The sequence below is a fragment of the Botryllus schlosseri genome, chromosome 5 (genome assembly GCF_051294905.1).
Source record: "Botryllus schlosseri isolate E-star chromosome 5, Bs_hap1, whole genome shotgun sequence".
In the NCBI taxonomy this organism is placed as follows: Eukaryota; Metazoa; Chordata; class Ascidiacea; order Stolidobranchia; family Styelidae; genus Botryllus; species Botryllus schlosseri.
This window is the reverse complement of record NC_137240.1, coordinates 25,885,734-25,906,067: the sequence shown is the minus strand read 5'-3', so window position 1 is coordinate 25,906,067 and position 20,334 is coordinate 25,885,734. Positions and strand designations below refer to the sequence as shown.

The 20,334-nt window shown below is 40.7% G+C and overlaps 1 long non-coding RNA gene across 1 annotated transcript in view; it reads right to left on the bottom strand.

Annotated features, from left to right (window-relative positions):
• Positions 1–20,334, bottom strand: part of LOC145439530 (uncharacterized) — a 101,951-nt gene that overhangs the window by 64,626 nt on the left and 16,991 nt on the right. The gene's annotated exons all lie outside the window — the stretch shown is intronic.

Below are 20,334 nucleotides of genomic sequence, written 5' to 3'. Positions count from 1 at the left end.
GATATTTTACAGCTTGTAGCCTACTCTATAGGCCTACCGTTGTAAACGGACCATCGTCTGCTCATTGTGATTCATAAATGGTCAAATGAAACAAATAGTGACATGGTTTTATGGTCAACGTACCGCAATATCCTAGCTGAAGCAAGACTGCTTGGACATTGCATGGTTCTTATATCAAGAAGCGCAAGCTGAAAAATTGTGATATAGACAACATTGTCAGAATGAAGCAATACGGTTTGTCACCAGCAGTGTGCACACAACTTGAGTGTTGTCAGCCAACAAATGCTGCTGTTGAACGTTCTTTCTCCGTTCTTGGCAAGCTATGTAGTAAGGACAGACACTTTCTACCCGAGAATGTAGGAAAGGATCTTTCGTTGTACTACAACAAATTTTAATTATTTCCACCAGAATATTTCCACCAGAATACGTAATGTAACTACTGGAATTCTTCATAGGGCCAGATTTCGTTGAAATACTAGTTTTTCATGTAAAAATTTGTCAGTTTTTGAGCCAAAAACGTTTTTTCAGGCCAATCTACTTAGTAAGGACAGACAGTTCCAACCAGAAATGAAGATAAGTAGTACAATTTTAACATTATATGCGAAAACACCTAATTTGCATACGTGAGGTCAAAATTTGGTCAAATTTCAGTTTTTTTAGGTCTAAAAAAGTCAAAATTTAGATTTTTTAGGTCAAAATCTTCCGTTTTTTAGGTCAAAAAAAAATTGCCCTAGTGATCAATATACCTGATACAAATTCAATACCACGACACAGCACCCTATACCCGAAAATACGACTCACCAACGCAGCCTATACCTGAAATTACGACTCACCAACACGAGTATTTCAATACGATTCACCACCGCATGAGGGGTCTGAAAGTACGAATCACGACCACGAGTTTTCAATACAAGTCACCGCCGCAGCCTATACACGAAAGTACGAATCACGACCGCGTCCATAAGAACCCATTACGAATCACGGCCGAGAGGGGGGGGGGGGGTCTGAAAGTACGAGTCACCGCCGCACCCATAAGCCACACGCTAGTTCGCGACCGATTATAATAACTACTCACGTCACACTGCCTATCGATGTTATACTATAGAGCAGTGCTTTTCAACCTTTTTGAGCTCCATTCGCACTTTTTTTTGAAAAATAATTTCATTCGCACCAGTCAGCCGAAATTTAGTAAACGAAAAGAAAATGAAGAAACTTATCACTTTTGTATGCGAAGAGCTTCTTGGAGGTACAGAGCTTCATTATTTTGCATTCAGCGTATCGTATTATTGACTAATCAAGCACTAAAATCACTGCAGTAGAAAAATCACAGATATCGCACTCCCGTTGTTCTCAAGAAGTTCGTTGCATTTCCGGGGGTATCGTGCAGTGATTTCCTTGGAAGCTTAAAGGGCGAACCAAAGAACAATATTCACTCGCAACCATATCACTTTGCCACTAAATCCACATGTTACGTCATCGCGATGTGAATGTGTTTGCATTTAGAACGCACAAAATAGTGAAACTGCACTTGAATCGTAGAATCAATGTTGCGACTAGCACCTTTGGTTCATTTTTCTGACAACATTCGAAAAGATGCTTCGCGTACTAAGGTATGTTAGATAGGGTTACCATACGTCCTCCTTTAGGAGGATTTGTCCTCCTTTTTCGGGTTTTTGAAAAAGTCCTCCGATGAAGCCTAAATGTCCTCCTTTTTGAGATTTTGTCCTCTTTTTTAGGACTTTTGGTCAAATTTATAGCAAAATTCGACTGAGATACCGTAAATCAGCTCCGGTGGGTATTTCGGGAGCTGAGCGAAAGTTGACCGTTTCTTTTTGTTATTTTAGTCAACCGACTACGAAGTGGTGAAAATTGACCACTTTTTCAGGATTTTCCAGGATTTTTCTGTGTTAGAAAATTTTGAAATGGTGTCGTCCTTTCCCGATTCCAAAATATGGCAACCCTAATGTTAGACCAGGGGCGGGCAACATACGGCCCGCGGGCCGGATCCGGCCCTCGGACAGTTTCCCGTTTTATATGATAATGTGGCCCGCGGCCCAAGTCTGCCGAAATTCCCCACTTATACTTGCTTAACGTCAATAAGTATTAGTGACTGTATGTTATTATATACGTGTGTGCGCTGCGTGCGTTCGTCGAAGCGAGACTTGCAATATTGGCATTAACGATGTACTAAAACCCAATGAATTAATATATTGGTTAATTTGGGGTACCGGGCTTAACGAATGCCTTGAAATCTTGATTAAGGATTGCACCGTGTGTTAAATGATCATTGATCAGAGAGAAGCAGACATGGCGGCGGCTGTATGACAATGCTGTTCTCAAATCCACATTGTCTTAGTCACTTATCGGCGAGAAATGACTTTGAAGTGACATTACTGTCGTTAAAATACATTAATTAAATACGATTTATCTCTTGTATATGAGGATAAATGGGCGAATATTGTATCGATTCAGCAATCCGGCCCGCCAAGTACTTAATTTTCCTATATCCGGCCCGCCGACTGGAGAAGTTGCCGCCCCTATGTTAGACGATTGGATGGTACGGTGGGCGTTAAAATCAGGAATGCATTGCTATACAAACCCACATAATCCGAGTAATTGATGACTGTTGTTTATAGATAAGCTTAGGCTTTATTCACTTCTATGCAGTACACAAATCAACATATCTTTCAATAACAACGTTCGGGATCCTTGTGTTGTCAAGGCCAACACTTTCACCATCTTGAATAATTATCACTCACATAAGATTCATGACTAACACACAGTTATATCGGCCCGGGTAGTCAACGGCGGGATGGCTCTTAGGTCAATCGTACAATATTGGAAAACTGACTGAAATAATGCCAAATTATCTCTACTTTCCCAAATATCCTTATACATAAAGACTAATAAGGTTCAAAAGTCTAATAGGCCTTTTGCAGGACTTCGATCACGTGACTAGATACGCATAGCAACAACAAATTGGTTAGCAAGCTACTTTCTCGCGCACCTGCTTCAGTGCTAAATATCGCAAAGTGTACTGTTGATTTCTGGTTGTAAACGTTTCGGAAATTTGTTGTAGAAGTCATCAGAGATTCACCTATGCTAGATGTCAATCCTGTACAAAGCATTTAGAATGATATCGTCAGAATTATGCAGAAATCCATCGGTAACGTAGTCGTATTACGGTACTCAACTCTGATCATATGTACTTAAATTTATGCATTTGAAGTAAAGCGATTGGCTTATATTCTGGTAAGAAGAGACTCTTTGGGGTACAGAACTTTAATATACATTTTAATAATATATTCATAATAAAATATATTAAAACCCGAAGCTTTTCGAGCTGACACTTTTCAAGGGCAATCGTCAGCATATGGAGGATTTCAAAAACATGCATCTAGCTACATTGCAAACAACCAATTATGACGTCATAGAAACAAACAACATGAAATACAGGCAAACCGCGAGCGCAGCTAGTGGCCAATTTTTAGATTCACTAAAAATTCCTTCTGCTGACACAAGCGCGGTCGGTGGATTTTAATATAAGTCGATTCCAGTGCAGACAGATGGAAATTAGTGCGGCCTCTGCCTAATATAGAAAATCTTTCATCGCGGTAGTTTTTAGCGCAAGTTGCATTCTCAGCCAAATGCTTGCCGATGGCAGAGTTCATAGCCATGGCCTGATTACGTTCTAGTAATCGCAGATCAGTTAAAGCTGCGTCTTCGCGAGAGTCCAATGTGCGTGATCTAATAACGCTAGGAACATGTTGTTTGATGCGTTCCTGCAAGCGCTGAGTTGTTCTTCCCACGTACCGACAATCACAGTGGCACTTGAAATCATAGACTATATTGCTTTGTTGAGAAGCAGGAAGAACATCTTTGCGCGTTGCAGGAAGCATTTGTTTGGTGGTAAACACAACATTAGTTCTGGTAAGAGTATTTGTTGGTTCAAGCAGTACTATTTGTCTGTTGTGGAGCCTGATTTTGGATGGAAGATATCAGTGGCGGCTCGTGACAATATCGGGTGGTGGGGCAAGGGCTGCAAGCGACTTTTTATCAAGATGACGTCACAATCGCGTTTTCCAACGTAAACAAGTAACTTAATGATGGTACGGTAACATGAATTTCCCGGCAACAGTGATTTTAACGTATGTGCCACGAGACTCGAGAGGTCCGCCGGTGAGCTGTGACTTGAAGTATGGGAACTGCGTAAACGGCGTACGGAAAAAAGATTCAACGCGGTTCATGTTCGCACTAGGCCTGACTAATTATCTGCAGAAATGGAAATGACTACAACTCGAGAGATAGCGTAAGCCTAATTGGAAAGGTCAACGAGTTCGGACGGATACGCAATTGTTATCTCATAGATTGGGCCTGTCATATTGAATCCAAAACATCATTCTGAAGAACTAAGAATAGCAGCCTCGGAAATTCGGTCTCGGTACAGCATAGAAGATTTTGGCCTAGAAACTGGAGACTGTAACACGACACATACGGCTTTATTACTGTCTATAGGTCTGCTGCGAAATCGCCTTTGGAATATATATATTACCGAATAAATACGTGGATGAAAGCCTTAAACTTAGTACCCTGTTACATGACATCATCGAGAAGTGTCCTCATGGCCCTTTTCGGTATGGCACACTGTCAAAATTAATGCGAAGAGACCAACACCGAATTTTGCGTAAAATTTACTGAGGAATAGGCTGATCAAGTGATCAGCTGTTAGCCGCCATCGAAAACTAAATAGCTATCGCGCTTGAGGGGGTTGTAAGCAAATGGCTTGACGGCCACAATTTCACGGTGAAATTGACATTGGAGGATATAATATCAAAGTAAATATTTGAATGGAATCTGAGAATGATATCATCATCTCAGTTAACGTTACCGCAGATACAACGGCTTTTGCGTGATATCCGCAATGCGTTGAAGGCTAAAGTGTCAGATCGGAGCGCATCTCTACCATGCTCGACCTTGATAACGAAATTACTGCCCTAATCATTGAGTGTCAACCTTGAGACTTGGCATAGCGTTCGATATGAAAATCAAGACATACTGTTCAAAAGCTTATGACGGATCTAGGTAAGGAGCATCGTTAAAATCAATAGAGACCAACACCGGCTTTGCGTATAATCTGTTAGCGATAAATGAGAGTCAGCTCTCACTCGAATTAGGAAACGAAATTACCACTAACACAGTTCAGTGACAAACTTTACACTTGGTACAGCGTTCGATACTAACGTTAAGACTTACCGTGCCAAATGTCATAACCGATCTCAGTATTGAACATCGTCAAAATCAATGGATTGGATACCAATACCAGCTTTTGAGTAAAATCTGTTTGCGATACATGAAGGATCAGCACACACTCAACTTCGGAAACGGAATTACTACCCTAAACTTTAAGTAAAAACCCTGAAACTTGGGGCAGTGTTAAATACCACCATCACGACATGACATACCAAGTTTCAAGAGTTTTCATGGTGTGAAACGCCATCAAAATCGACCTATACCACCAAAGGTCGACTAAACGCATATGACGGTAACCGAGTTCAGCTATGGATACGATTGTTACATCACACCTTAAGGGCACAGAGCTAATTTGCCCCGGTTGCTCGATCATTTTATGAATAGGAGAGAGTAAATTATCGTTTCTTTATTGTGCGCGGCTTTGAGAGAATAGACAGTGAAAGCTTGTTATGAGCGCTACCGGGGCATGCCCCGGCTAGGCATTCGCAAAGCAAAAACACAGAAGAGAATTCGATTTTCGTAGAGACTTCGCTATATATGGGCATTTACAAGCGAAAGGACAAGAAGAATACGATTTTCGCTGTGGTTTCGGTATATATAGATTGGTGTGCGTCTATAAATGGTAAAGAATTGTTATTGAAGAGAATTTTAGGTGGGGCAATGCCCCAGTTGCCCTATAGGACGAGCCGCCACTGGAAGATATGGCTGAAGCAGCCGGGACCCGCAAGGATCAGGATATACTGTCTGCTGGTTTGGGTGCTGGCGTGCTGCTATAAAACAAATGTCACTGAACACATCGGAAGTATCTTTTGGGAGAACCTGCCGTCAAGACTAAGCAAATCAGTGCACTTTATTGTTGCCTTATACAATGCCAATTTTATTACCACTACTTCGCAACTGCGATTGAAGTGGATTTGGCAAATCACACTCGATTTTGATAAATAGTTGATGTCACATATGTGCGATATTTAGCGGACTAAGGGAAGTAACTATCATATAACTCTTAGAGCAGCTCAAACGCAGTGACAAGATCGGTCATCCTATACCCAGACGTGGTCAACGTGGTCATTGTTGGGAACCGAGTAGAAGTAATGCCTTAATTTATACTCCAGTACAAGTAGCACTAATTACTTCCAGGACATGTCCAAAGTACTTCAAGTCGAAGTAGAAATGAATTTCTTAAAAGCGGTCAAGAAATTCCTTACATGAAGTAGATTTGGTTGAGGGTCACTTAGTTTTAGAAATTGATGCCATGTGACAACTGTAAACATTGCATGTTGCATCTTCTTGATCAACGCAAAAGGGTGATGACACCACAAATAAGTGCAATTTTCAAAAATTAATTTAGTTACCTAGGTACTGGGGCTATTTGGCCCAGTTGTTATGACAACCTCACGCTTGAAGGGGATGCAATCATGCGCCAAAGCTACTTTCTAGTTGACAAAATCCCAAACCTGACAAAAAAGTACTACCTAAAAAGTGTCAAGTAGAAGTGGAAGTAGCCTAAACTCATAATGACACTAGTACTCAGATAAAATAGTACTTCGTTGCTGACCCCCGCTGTGTATTGGCTCAACCAACTCAGAAACATCCTCTAAAGACGACTAACATTGCTTCTTTCGCATTGACTCCGTAATATTCTGAACTTATGATATTCTTTGATTCATTGAATTTACAAATAAACTTGCAAAGAAGATCGATTTATTATTATTTTTGTGTATTCGATACCCAGAGCATAAGAAATAGTTGAAGAAAAATGGATGTTAACCTTATCAAGTTCAATAACTGCCGAGACTGTTATGCCTATGTATTTTCCTCTACCTCCATAGCCACTTGTCTAGACATATTCATAGCATCCACGGAAGAGCGCTTGTCTTGCTGTACACAAATGAAATATCATTTTCAAAGCAGACATCAACATCGGGAAAGAAGTTCAGGACAGTTAGTCAGTGGTCGGATCATCTGCTGACATTTTCTGTTGGCATGAAACCACTCTGCCTTCCACCGCATGACCAAATTTTATGTGGTGATAATAATTGGCTCCAGGCTGAATTCTTGACGAGGGCATCATCAATTTCTTAGTTGCCTATGTTCGGCTCTCTAGGGATAATCCATCAGATCATTAATCCGTATGCATGTGGTATAGCCATATGTCTTGAAACTCAAGATATTTGCACTGTGCCATAGAGTGAAGTAATCCAATCCAGGCAATCAATCAAGTAATCCAGGCCCCGGGACAGTTTATTTCACCCTCAATTGGAGCTGATGATCATTTTCCTTCGGGTAGTGGCACTTGGCAGCATGACAGAATGATCAATAACTTGTAATATAGGTGTAGAGGTCTAAATATTTTGAATTGTTTAACTGAGAAGTCATACAATAGCTTAGGATATTTAATATATATATGGTATGTAGCACATTGCATGAATTCATAACACATCAACGTACTGGCACTGGCAGTCATTGTCTCTTAGGCTTAAAAATAGCAGTATCCTATATATATTGCAATCGATATCAATCACCAAAATGCTGCAATGATTACCAACTACCGCTACAATACAACTATAGTATACTATCCACACCTAACTTAATGCTGCAATAATATATCACGCTGTCAATGTCCTGCAATGTCGAATTTTGTGTCATAAAATCATAGTTGACTACCAAATAACGGCTACAATGTCGATCATTTTGACGCAAGGAGTTTACATAGTTCATGAATCAAAGACATCCATCATATTTGAATCCTTGCGCATCTCCATGACACTTGCGAACGTTTACAGCCCGAAAACGATAATATACTGTATCCGAAATACGGCTACGTTAACGACGGATTTCTGCGTAATTCTGACGATATCATTCTATGGGCTTTGTACAGGATTGAGATCTAGCATAGGTAAATCTCTGATGACTTCTACAACAAATTTCCGAAACGTTTACAACCAGAAATCAACAGTACACTATGCGATATTTAGCACTGAAGCAGGTGCGCGAGAAAGTAGCTTGCTAACCAATTTGTTGTTGCTATGCGTATCTAGTCACGTGATCGAAGTCCTGCAAAAGGCCTATTAAGCTTAAATTAGGCTGCATAAGAAATATCGTAAGATTTATACGGCTTGGTGGATTTGATTTTGCTCTGCAGAGGGTGCTCACTGCTCATCTGCTCAAGCTAAACCGGTAGAGTTCGGAGTATTACAAAGTTTGTAGTACAAAGGCGGTACGAACACGAACTATAGGCAAACTTTTCCCATGGATCGGCAAGCTTAGTGGAATCACCAATATGTTATATATAGGCCTATGCCTTTACGATCTAGACTTGGCTTGAGATCATCAGTCCAAGAACAGGAAAGCGTGTCTAAGCCTAAATTGTGAAGTTTGCATTACAAACAGGCCTTGGTACTGGTCTCTCTGGCCTCTAATCCTTGGTTAGGTACACGAGTAAACAACACTTGTTATAGATCTAATGTGCTAATTGTTATAGTTGAAGAAACGCTAAATTTTGCTGTTAACCAACATGAATGTGTGCCAAAATTCAAATATTTTGCATTCAAATATGCCAAATGTCAACACTGGCATCAGCTACTATTACCTACTCCATTCATACAAGGCCCGTATACAATATCCATACACGGTGGATGTTTCCGAGCAAGTGAGCAACTGATACCGTTTCAACTCCTTCTCTTTTCCATGCAGTGATGTAATCCTCTCGTGCGGAAATATTATCTCAAACTTTGCATTATACACGCATCGGGAACGTTCCTCACTTGTGAACTAGAAAAGCCTAGCTACCAACAAGTTTTTAGAATTGCTTCCAAACGACAAAATTTACGGGCTCACTGAACTTATATCGTGTTTATTTGAATTATTCCACGTCGGAAAATGTGAGAAACATGGACAATTTTCATTCGCACTCATCCGGATTTTTCATTCGCACTATTCGCACCACGCTTGCCGTTCGCACTCATCCGGATTTTTCATTCGCACCATTCGCACCACGCTCGTCATTCGCACTGAAATTTTTTTCATTCGCACTAGTGCGAACCAGAGTTGGATCAATTGTAATTTGTAATTGTAATTGAATGTAATTAATTACATTTTTCAATGTAATTGTAATGTAATTGTAATTGAAGCATTTTTATTTTGTGTAATTGTAATTGTAATTGTAATTTGACAAAATTTTGCTCAATTACAATTTCAATTACATTAAATTGCTATTGAGACCTGACAAGCACATATAAAATAATTGACTTATAATGCATTCTCTTTAAATGTCGACAAGGAATTTGGTGGATCCATTCGCGGAAGCCCTTGACTGCGCCCTTGCGGGCGAAGTTTTTTTTCTATTTTTACCGCTATGCTGGCCTAGGCTGCCATTGTATACAATTTTTAGATTACTAACCAACGGATGGATTCGCAACACGTGACTCACGATTGAATACGCCGAGAAGCGAACTGCTGAGCCGGCTAAAAGCAGCAGAATTGATATTCCCATAGCTGGCGATCCAAGCGTCGAAATTTGATATGTATGGTCCTAATCGAAAGCTAGTGTCGCACTGATTCCGCAATAAAAGTATATTTCCAGGCAATCGTACCATCCCAAAATAGTCGTGAAAGTCTGGGAATCGGCATTGTTCTGAACAATCGCTAGGCGTAATTGGTAATTGTTGTGGTCATGCTGCTGTAGCGCTCTCACTTTTCAGAACAGTCGGCCTTAAACGGCTATTTTGGAGCAGTTACATTGCCCTGACGAGATTTTATTTTGTATTTTCGGAATTAGTACATCAATAGCTTACGATAAAGAACAGATGCATCAAATTTGGACGCATGGATCGCCAGCTCTAGGACCACAAAGTTTGCTGCTTTTAGCCGGCTCTGCAGTACGTTTGTCGGTGCATTCATCCGTGACTCACATCTTGGGCATCTATCCGTGGGTTGGCAATCTACAATACGATTTCAGATCACGCTGCTGCATCGTTATTTCGTCTGGCTAACTAACCAGACCACTGGATATTATAAAACGTCTTATCTGACAAAGCACGGTTTTGTTTTCACTCCTCATCCTAATTCCTACGTCCCTCGATAAAAATAATATTATTTCTTTAATTATATGCTATATACGCAAATCCAACACGTGCATATGTTATAATACTTTTTCAACGACATACTGCATCCTATCCTTAATCCTAACCCATAGGAAATTAGGTAAATAACAATTTACATTTCCAATTACGTGAGCCATAATTACCAAGCATACAAAACACGCTTATATTACGTCACAATGACATCTCACATAGCATACTATGTACGCACATAAACGCATTTATTACCACACAATCTGAACTAGACTTGAATTGTTGTTAAATACGACGCTACGGTTGTCAAGGAGCACGGTTGAATTTATGATTATTCAATTACATGTTCAACAGCAGCAATTGTAATTGTAATTGTAATGTAATTGAGGCATGCAAGGAGTAATTGTAATTGTAATTGCAATTTGATATTTTCAGCATGAAGTAATTGTAATTGTAATGTAATTGAAACATTCATGAAAGTAATTGTAATTGTAATTGTAATTGAACTGAAATAATGTAATTGATCCAACTCTGGTGCGAACCGTCACACAGGTTGAAAAGCACTGCTATAGAGTATGACTGGAGTGACGACTCGATTGTTCTCCCATTGTTAACCGGCAGAATGGTCACGGTCAGATGGATCCACCCAAAACAGGATAGCTCTGTGCTTGTTTCAATGGCGTTCAAGGCGATTCGTCGTGTATTTCTTGAAGTTGCGTCGGAATTAGTTAGACAGTTCAACATTTAGGTAGCGGTGGCGAGTCGTTATGACTAGTGAATAATACTGTGTAGCCTCTGTAATATTTTTCGCCAGATTTAGATCATATTTCGTCGCGGATAGAAATCGGTATCATGACTGATTCAGCTGCATCACTTTGGGATGATTGGGAGGAACTGACTGAAATGGAAATTGAAGAATGTTTCGAAGGACTCGATAACTGGAAAGGTGTGATTTGTGAGGAATGCGAAGCATCCTTTCCGACTGTGAAAGCTCTGAAAAAACATTACAAAAATCATAAAGTTCCCACCAGTACTTGGGATATCTCTGAGGATGCTGTAATTGCTGTTTTGAAGAGGGCTTGTGTAAATACCAAAAAATACTTTGAATGCGCCCCATCATTCGAGGAACTAGACGTGACCAAAGCTGTTCCATTGGTGAAACAACTCCATTCTGAATATTGCAAACTTGGTGTTGACGGACTATATCAACATTATTCTAATATCTGTCACCAAGCTAACAAGTTGCTGGGTTTGCCGCAATTGCCAGCTTCAGCATTACTTTTGAAAATGTTTGATTCTCTCGTGTGTGGTAAAGAACAGGATCCAATCACAGAGATTGGAGGAGTCAACAGCAAGGAATCTGGTAAGTAAATAGCTCTTGATACTTTGCCTTTCCATGGAAAAACTTTGACATGTTTTTAGACATACTTAAATGTATTGGTGGAGTGCTTTTGGGAGCCATTTCTAAGCAAGCTAACGAAGCAATTGCCACATGCCTAACATGTGCAGCGCCATCGGGAAACCTCATTAAAGTGATGCAGAAGAAAGTCGGTGGATTGAAGAGCCCGTCTGAACAGTTTCATGGCATGGTTCTCCGCTTTTATGTTATCCACAGTAAAGAAATGGCAAAACCCTGAAAAAGATCAATTTTTTCAGGGTACTTGACGCAATTCACTGTGATCCATTCTTTAACAAATTAATTCATACTATGTCACTGGCTCAGACCTAAATGAGGTTGAGGATTTCATGGACAAGGCACACTTGAATAACATCTTGTCTCACAATTTTGCAAAGTTTGCATTGCATGAGAAGCAAAAAAAGTCCTCCAAATTTTCCAAAAGTTTGCGAGATGGCTTGAAAAAAAATGAACAATATGCTCTTTCAGTATGGTAGTTTTTTCTCTCTGTGGCAAATGCTGCCTATCCACATTGAGGTTCCCTACCTAAAAAAGGAAACCAATGCGTTGGTCGAAACCTTGACGTGGTGCATTGGCTTACTACTAATGTCGACCGGCAGACGTCTTCCTGTGTTCTTGGCAATGACAACGAGTTCCCTTCAAGTGCGATTTTGCACCCTTTCAAGGAGTAAGCTCTGGCTATTGTAAGTCGAGCTCAAGCAGTACATTAACATTACTCAAGGCTCTGGTTCTAGTCATCAGGGCCGTAACAGCACTTCGTCAGCCCCCCCCCAAAAACGTTGGTCATGGCCCCTCATAGGGTGATAAACCGAACTTCTAGGGGACTTCGCCTCCAGACCCCAATTGGCTATACGCTGTGTACCGCTACTCATCATCTGTGTTCACCGTCCGTTTAGTGGGGCAGCTTTGGACGTCCACACGCGCGAAGCGCAAAAAATTTCAAAATTCATGATTTAATCGGTCAATATGATCGGGAATTAAATATATATTATTATCAATTTTTATCCTCTCTCTGTCCACGTAATCAGATTTAACGGTAGACCTGAGTGAGGTGTGTTTGAAATGGTAGGACCCCTCAATAATAATTGAACATCTTTGGGCGTATACCCGTTCGCAGGAACGAAACAGCACTTGGCCAGCCCCCCCCCAATAAAACTTGGGTCTTGGGCTCCCATAGGGTGATAAATCGCCCCCCCCCCCCATCACGTTGTTCGCTTTTGTCACGAAATAAGGGCCACAGTGTAGTGAGCCAGCACGAGGCGCGAAAATATTCGATAATTCATGATAAAATCTCGGTTAATAATATTGGGAATTGCAAATATATTGCTATCAATTTCTTATTCTCTCTGTTCTCCCTGTTAACGTTGTTCACGTAAATAATAATTGAACATATTCGAGCGAGCGGCCCCGTTGGTATGACTTCGTTTCATGATGTCATTTCGTGATCTCCTGTCTGTTATATCAAAAAATACAGAATCTAGTTTTATATATCCCTGTCGCCCAATCGTACTAAACTAAAAGACGCACACGATTTCAAATTGATATTTCTTCGCTGGCATATAATTTTTCCCTGCCAGATGGAATTCGTCTTCTGAGGTTCAGATTGCCAGGACAGGAACATTCGGTGCCAGTCATTTAGGCGCCCATTGACGATTAAACCTATATGTCTTTTGTAGGTTATATATAACGAAGTTTTCGGTGTTAATTTGCTCTGAATACTCATTAAGGATATGTCCTACCACCACATCATCTACTGCCAAGACATTTTTCTCCAGCGCCCCCCAGAGCCCAGCGCCCCCCATATCGCCCCCTGAGCGTTTCCGCCCCCTTCAAAATCGCCAGCGCCCCTTGGGGGGCGCTGGAGGCAAGGTTAAGAACAACTGTACTAGACTAACGACGCACGCGATTTCAAATTGGTATTTCTTGACGGGCATACAATTTTTCCCTGCGGAATGGTATTTGTCTTCTGAGGTTCAGATTGCCAAGACAGGAACATTCGGCGCCAGTCATTTAGGCGCCTATGGAAAATTAAACCTATATGCATTTTGCATATATAACGAAGGTTTCGGTCAGCGTAAGCGGGCAGTCCTTTTTAACCCAGGTTTTCTCGCTGCCGATCGTTCTGGCACACGTCTTGGAGTCGCATGTTACATGTTCTAAAACTTTAAATGTCTCGCCGATATGTCCATTTCGACAAATCTTGCGTATTTTGTCTTAGGGAAGAGTAGGCTACCAAATAACTAAGAAAGTTGGCAACTTGAAATCACACGCAGCGCGAAAAATTTTTGAAAAAGTTGCATAAATTTTTGAAAAATACCCAATAATTTATGCTAATTCGCGAAATAATTTTGGGCCCCCTTTGAGCTCGCCCCCCACCAATTGGGGGGTTTGGGGTGCGGCAGTTACGGTCCTGCTAGTCATACTCATGTTTCTGCGGTTATCGGAAGTAGTTATATAGATCGCACGTGATGTGCCCTTTTTTGCATAGGGCTCTTATGGGCCCGCTGGTGACTTGCCGCGAAACTCGTATTGGTGATGGCACCCTTTTGACCCCCCCCTTCCACTGGTGAGGTGCCATGTGTTCTTATGGGATCTCTGGTGATGGTACCCTTTCCGGTATAGACTTCGTCGGTGATGTGCCGTGAAAACTCGTGTTGGTGATGGTACCCTTTCAGACCCCCTATCGCTCGTGATGTGCCATTGTTTCTTACGGGATCTCTGGTGATGTGTCATTGGTTCTTATGGGATCTCTGGCGAGGTGCCATGTGTTCTTATGGATGCGGTCGTGATTCGCCTTTTCTGGTATAGGCCGTGGTCGTGATTCGCCGTGAAAACTCGTGGTCGTGACTCGCCTTTTTTGCTATAGGCGGCGGCGGTGATTCGCCTGTCATGTATTCTTACGGGATCTGTGGTGACTCGCTATGTGTTCTTATGGGTGCGGTCGTGAATCGCCTTTTCGGGTATAGGCCGTGGTCGTGATTCGCCGTGAAAACTCGTGGTCGTGACTCGCCATTTTTGCTATAGGCGGCGGCGGTGATTCGCCTGTCATGTATCTGTGGTGACTCGCTATGTGTTCTTATGGGTGCGGTCGTGATTCGCACTTTCAGCCATCTCTCGCGTGGTGTTGAATAGTCACCAACAATAACCGCACAGACGGAAACGCGGCCTGTTTGCAAGAGGATTACACAGCGCGCGACCTATATTTCGAATGACCTGCGCGCTGAATTGTTTCCCATGCAGCTGTGCGCTACTATCGATTATTACACTAATCCAGTCAGTGCGAAATAGTTTGCTAAATCTAGGAATCACTTCCAAGGTAATACTTTGGTAATTAGTTTACCGCAGAGCCGGCGTAGACGGCGATTCGAATTTATCAACAATAAACGCGGTCACAAACTAACACTTCAAAAATGTGTGAAATAGTTTGCAAAACCCCGCGATCGCTGACAAGATAATGGCTCGGGTGACATGATAACGTTACAGGCATAGGGATCGCTCAACCGGTGCCTCGAAACTCGTGTTGAACCGGTAACCCTTTTCGGCATAGGGATCGCTCAACCGGTGACTGGGTATAGGCATCTCTCGATCGGTAACACTTTTCGGTGTATGGATCGCTCAACCTCCGAACGTTTACGGCGAGCGCGACTTCGATATATCGTTATTCTTATGGACGCGGCGATGATTCGTACTTTCGGGTATAGACTGCGGTGGCATGTCGTACTTTTAGCAAAAAACGTGTGAAATAGTTTGCTAAATCTAGGAATCACTTCCAAGGTAATATTTTGGTAATTAGTTTGCCACAGAGCCGGCGTAGACGGCGATTCAAATACAAACAATAGCCGCGTTCACATACTAACACGTCAAAAAGGTGAGAAATATTTGTAAAATCCTACGATCGCCCACAAGATAACACCTCAGACATAGTCATCTTTCACGACTTGGTTTCATAGCCATACCGATCGCTCACGCGGTGAAATTTTAGTAATCAGTTTGTCACAGAACTTGATTTCGCTGGTAAGATTTAATTAAGTAACGACTAACAGAACCGCCAGTGTCGTTGACTTGAATAGCAACAAATTGCCACTTATTTCCGGCCTAACCCCAATCCTTTGTGAGGTTACCGCATACTCAAATAGGTGTGAAATAATTGTAAATCGCACGATCGCTCACAAGGGTGAGGAATAACAGAACCACAATGACAACGACTTGAATACCCACAAATTGTCAATTGTTGGTATAACTCGAATCTTTTTAAGAGTATAATCCTTTTGAAACTGAATATTACCTGACTTGACCAACTTTCAATTCCGTTTCCGGATCATTCACACATTCCACGCCGCTGTTTTAACACTTATAGAATCAATACCAACTATCCCTAACCCGATAATATTCAATCATTTTGGTAATTTGCCAACTTTAAATCCATTCGCGCGATGTACTAAAGGTAAATCCAAATAATCCAGAATGAAATATTTGGACTTTGACATTGCGTGAATTGAAATAGGTTTGACAAACATGACTACCAACTTTCACCCAGTCACATTTCAAGATTATACTTTGAAACAATCCCTGAAACCGACAACTCTATTCACGACTCCGTTTCCGTTTGTAAAATAGAGTTTCAGAAATACTATCACTATGACAACTCAACATTTTAACATCTCGCCACGCACAAACGAGTAAAATACAAAAACCTTGGTAAGTCAATCCGTTTGTAGTAACTCACCAAACCAAAACAAAAAGTGTCCGTATGAAAAGTAGACAAGACTACGCGAGTAATCACTACAACCCACAAACATACCAACTCAGTTGTATCCAGTGGCGGCTCGTGACAATATCGGGTGGTGGGGAAAGGGCTGCAAGCGACTTTTTATCAACATGACGTCACAATGGCGTTTTCCAACGTAAACAAGTAACTTAATGATGGTACGGTAACATGAATTTCCCGGCAACAGTGATTTTAACGTATGTGCCACGAGAGGTCCGCTGGTGAGCTGTGACTTGAAGTGTGGTAACTGCGTAAACGGCGTACGGAACAAAGATTCAACACGGTTCATGTTCGCATTAGACCTGACTAATTATTTGCAGAAATGGAAATGACTATAACTCGAGAGATAGCGTAAGCCTAATTGGAAAGGTCAACGAATTCGGACAGATACGAACTTGTTATCTCATAGATTGGGCCTGTCCTATTGAATCCAAAACATCATTGTAAAGGACTAAGAATAGCAGCCTCGGAAATTTGGTCTCGGTACAGCATAAGAGATTTTTGCCTTGAAACCGGAGACTGTAACACGACACATACGTTTTTATTACTGTCTTCTAGGTCTGCTGCGAAATCGCCTTTGAAAAATATATTACCGAATAAATACGTGGATGAAAGCCCTAAACTTGGTACACTGTTACATGACATTATCGAGAAGTGGCCTCATGGCCCTTTTCGGTATGGTACACTGTCAAAATTAATGCGAACAGACCAACACCGAATTTTGCGTAAAATTTACTGAGGAATAGGCTGATCAAGTGACGGAGGGGTTGTACGCAAATGGCTTGAAGGCCACAATTTCACGGTGAAATTGACATTGGAGAATATACGATCAAAGTAAATATTTGAATGCAAACTGAGAATGATATCATCATCTCACTTAACGTTACCGCAGATACACCGGCTTTTGCGTGAAATCCGCAATGTGTTGTAGGCTAAAGTGTCAGATCGGAGCACATCTTTACCATACTCGACCTTGATAACGAAATTACTGCCCTAATCATTGAGTGTCAACCTTGAGACTTGGCACAGCGTTCGATACTAAAATCAAGACATACCGTGCAAAAGCTTATGACGGATCTAGGTAAGGAGCATCGTTAAAATCAATAGAGACCAATACCGGCTTTGCGTATAATCTGTTAGCGATAAATGACGAGTCAGCTCTCACTCGAATTAGGAAACGAAATTACCACTAACACAGTTCAGTGACAAACTTAAAACTTGGTACAGCGTTCGATACTAACATTAAGACTTACCGTGCCAAATGTCATAACCGATCTCAGTATTGAACACCGTCAAAACCAATGGATACCAATACCGGCTTTTGAGTAAAATCTGTTTGCGATACATGACGGATCAGCACACACTCAACTTCGGAAACGGAATTACTACCCTAAACTTTAAGTAGAAACCCTGAAACTTGGGGCAGTGTTAAATACCACCATCACGACATGACATAACAAGTTTCAAGAGTTTTCATGGTGTGAAACCCCATTAAAATCGACCTATACCAGCAAAGGTCGACTAAACGCATATGACAGTAACAGAGTTCAGCTATAGATACGATTGTTACATCACACCTTAAGGGCACAGAGCTATCGTGCCCCGGTTGCTCGGTAATTTTATGAATAGGAGAGAGTAAATCACCGTTTCTTTATTGTGCGCGGTTTTGAGAGAATAGACAGTGAAAGCTTGTTATGAGCGCTACCGGGGCAAGCCCCGGCTAGGCATTCGCAAAGCGAAAACACAGAAGAGAATTCGATTTTCGCATAGACTTCGCTATATATGGGCATTTACAAGCGAAAGGACAAGAAGTATACGATTTTCGCTGTGATTTCGGTTTATATAGATAGGTGTGCGTCTATAAATGGTAAAGAATTGTTATTGAACAGAATTTTAGGTGGGGCAATGCCCCAGTTTCCCTATAGGACGAGCCGCCACTGGTTGTATCCATATCCCATATTTTTTATTCAACTGTAAGATGAAGTAATTACTACTCGGCGCGCGACTTGAGATTAACATTTGTTTTGAATATACGACATTTGAAAGTCTGACCAACGTAATTAAGAATTCTTACGATCAAACGCCGGTGTTACATTGAAAGTTATCATACTGTAAACATAAGGATTGACACAGTGATTTGACATATGACGTATATTTTTTACTGCTCGATCATGACTTGATTATTAAATTATTCACGGTAATTAGACTCGGTGTTTTGGTAAAGGTTATTATGACAGCAACAAACTTTTCACTACCATGGTTATTAAAACATCAATTTGTAAAACTAGACGTACATGTGCGAAATGTTCTTGATTGCGAAATTATTCCGGATTGGTACAAAACAATCGTTGTATCGCATCAACAGAAAATACTTTAAAAATACAATCGTTTACAATAATTAGGACTAAAGATGAAACAACAATATCGGTATCATTCAACAACCAGTACAATTATTAAAATCCATCGTTTGCGATAACCGGTGCTAAAGATGTAATAATTCCATTATTCATACATTGAACACCCGATACAAAATGCTTTATTATCGCAATTCTTAACGAGTAATTGAAACGACTACGTGTGGAGTTAGTATATCACAATATCGTTACTATTGAATCCAACAATTGATACGATTTATTGTCGGAATTTGTGACAGCGAATTGAAACATCCTTACCTTACGGAGTGTGAAAATATCACTTTAGGTATCGAGTATCAGTAGAATCGGGTGAACAATACTTAATTCGTGACTCGTTGTTGTACTTGCTAAATGTAAAAAATTACAAGGTTACACTCTAAGACCTTGATCAGCACAAGAGCAATTTGGAATATCATTACCGGCTGCAACCTATTCTACTATAGACAAAACTCACGGCAATAATAAAATCAAAATATGTGCTACACTGAAATCTACAAAATGTGATTTTATTGTTGTTAGTAGTGATCATTCATTATCATTTGAATCTTCTAAAGTAATTGTGATCATAAGACCAAACTACTGAAAGTCATTACCACCACGAAAACAATTCGTATGATATTGCCAAACGCGTCCTAACTCAGTATGCAGAAATTATCTGTAAAGTGCATACCGACAAAGAAATCAGGAACACAACCAACACCGAAAATGATAAATGCGTTTCGCGTTACTATTGATACAAGTTCATTTCTATCGGGCGAAATAAATGCCATCGCAAAACTCAGAGCATGTAAAGGTCTTGATTGATATGAATTTCGATTTGTGTCTTATGATACCAGCAAGCATTTTAGAAATATTATGATTCGTTAAACCAAAGTCATATGTCCGATTATTAATTGAATGGAAACTTGTTCACGTACCTCGACCATTACAGAAGAGTATAACACCATTGTCCGACAATCTTTTACAAAAGGATCGAAAGCAAGTAACCCAAAGTCGTTGCCGTCACATAAACAATTTGTACGACGTTTGATAAATGTACCCTATACTTTGGTGTACTGGAAATATTTGTAAAACACACTTTGGTAAAGAAATCGACGAAAAGATATTCTACACCTAAATCTGGTAAAACCATTTTACACTTTTTGTTCGTTAGTATAATATCCATTTGAATTTTTCCATTTCCTCTCGTCAAAGTAGATGTAATCATAGTCGCTAAAGAACTTACTTGGACGTGCTTGAATTCTAGACATAGTTCTGATTTACTCGACACAAGACCCAAGAACAACTTTAGTTTCAACCGAGCACACATATCCAAAATATCGCACACTCCACTAGTCCCAAAGCGCGAAAACCCGATACAAAATATTACTTATTGTGTTGTTGTGGTGTCATCTTCACAATATCGCACACAAT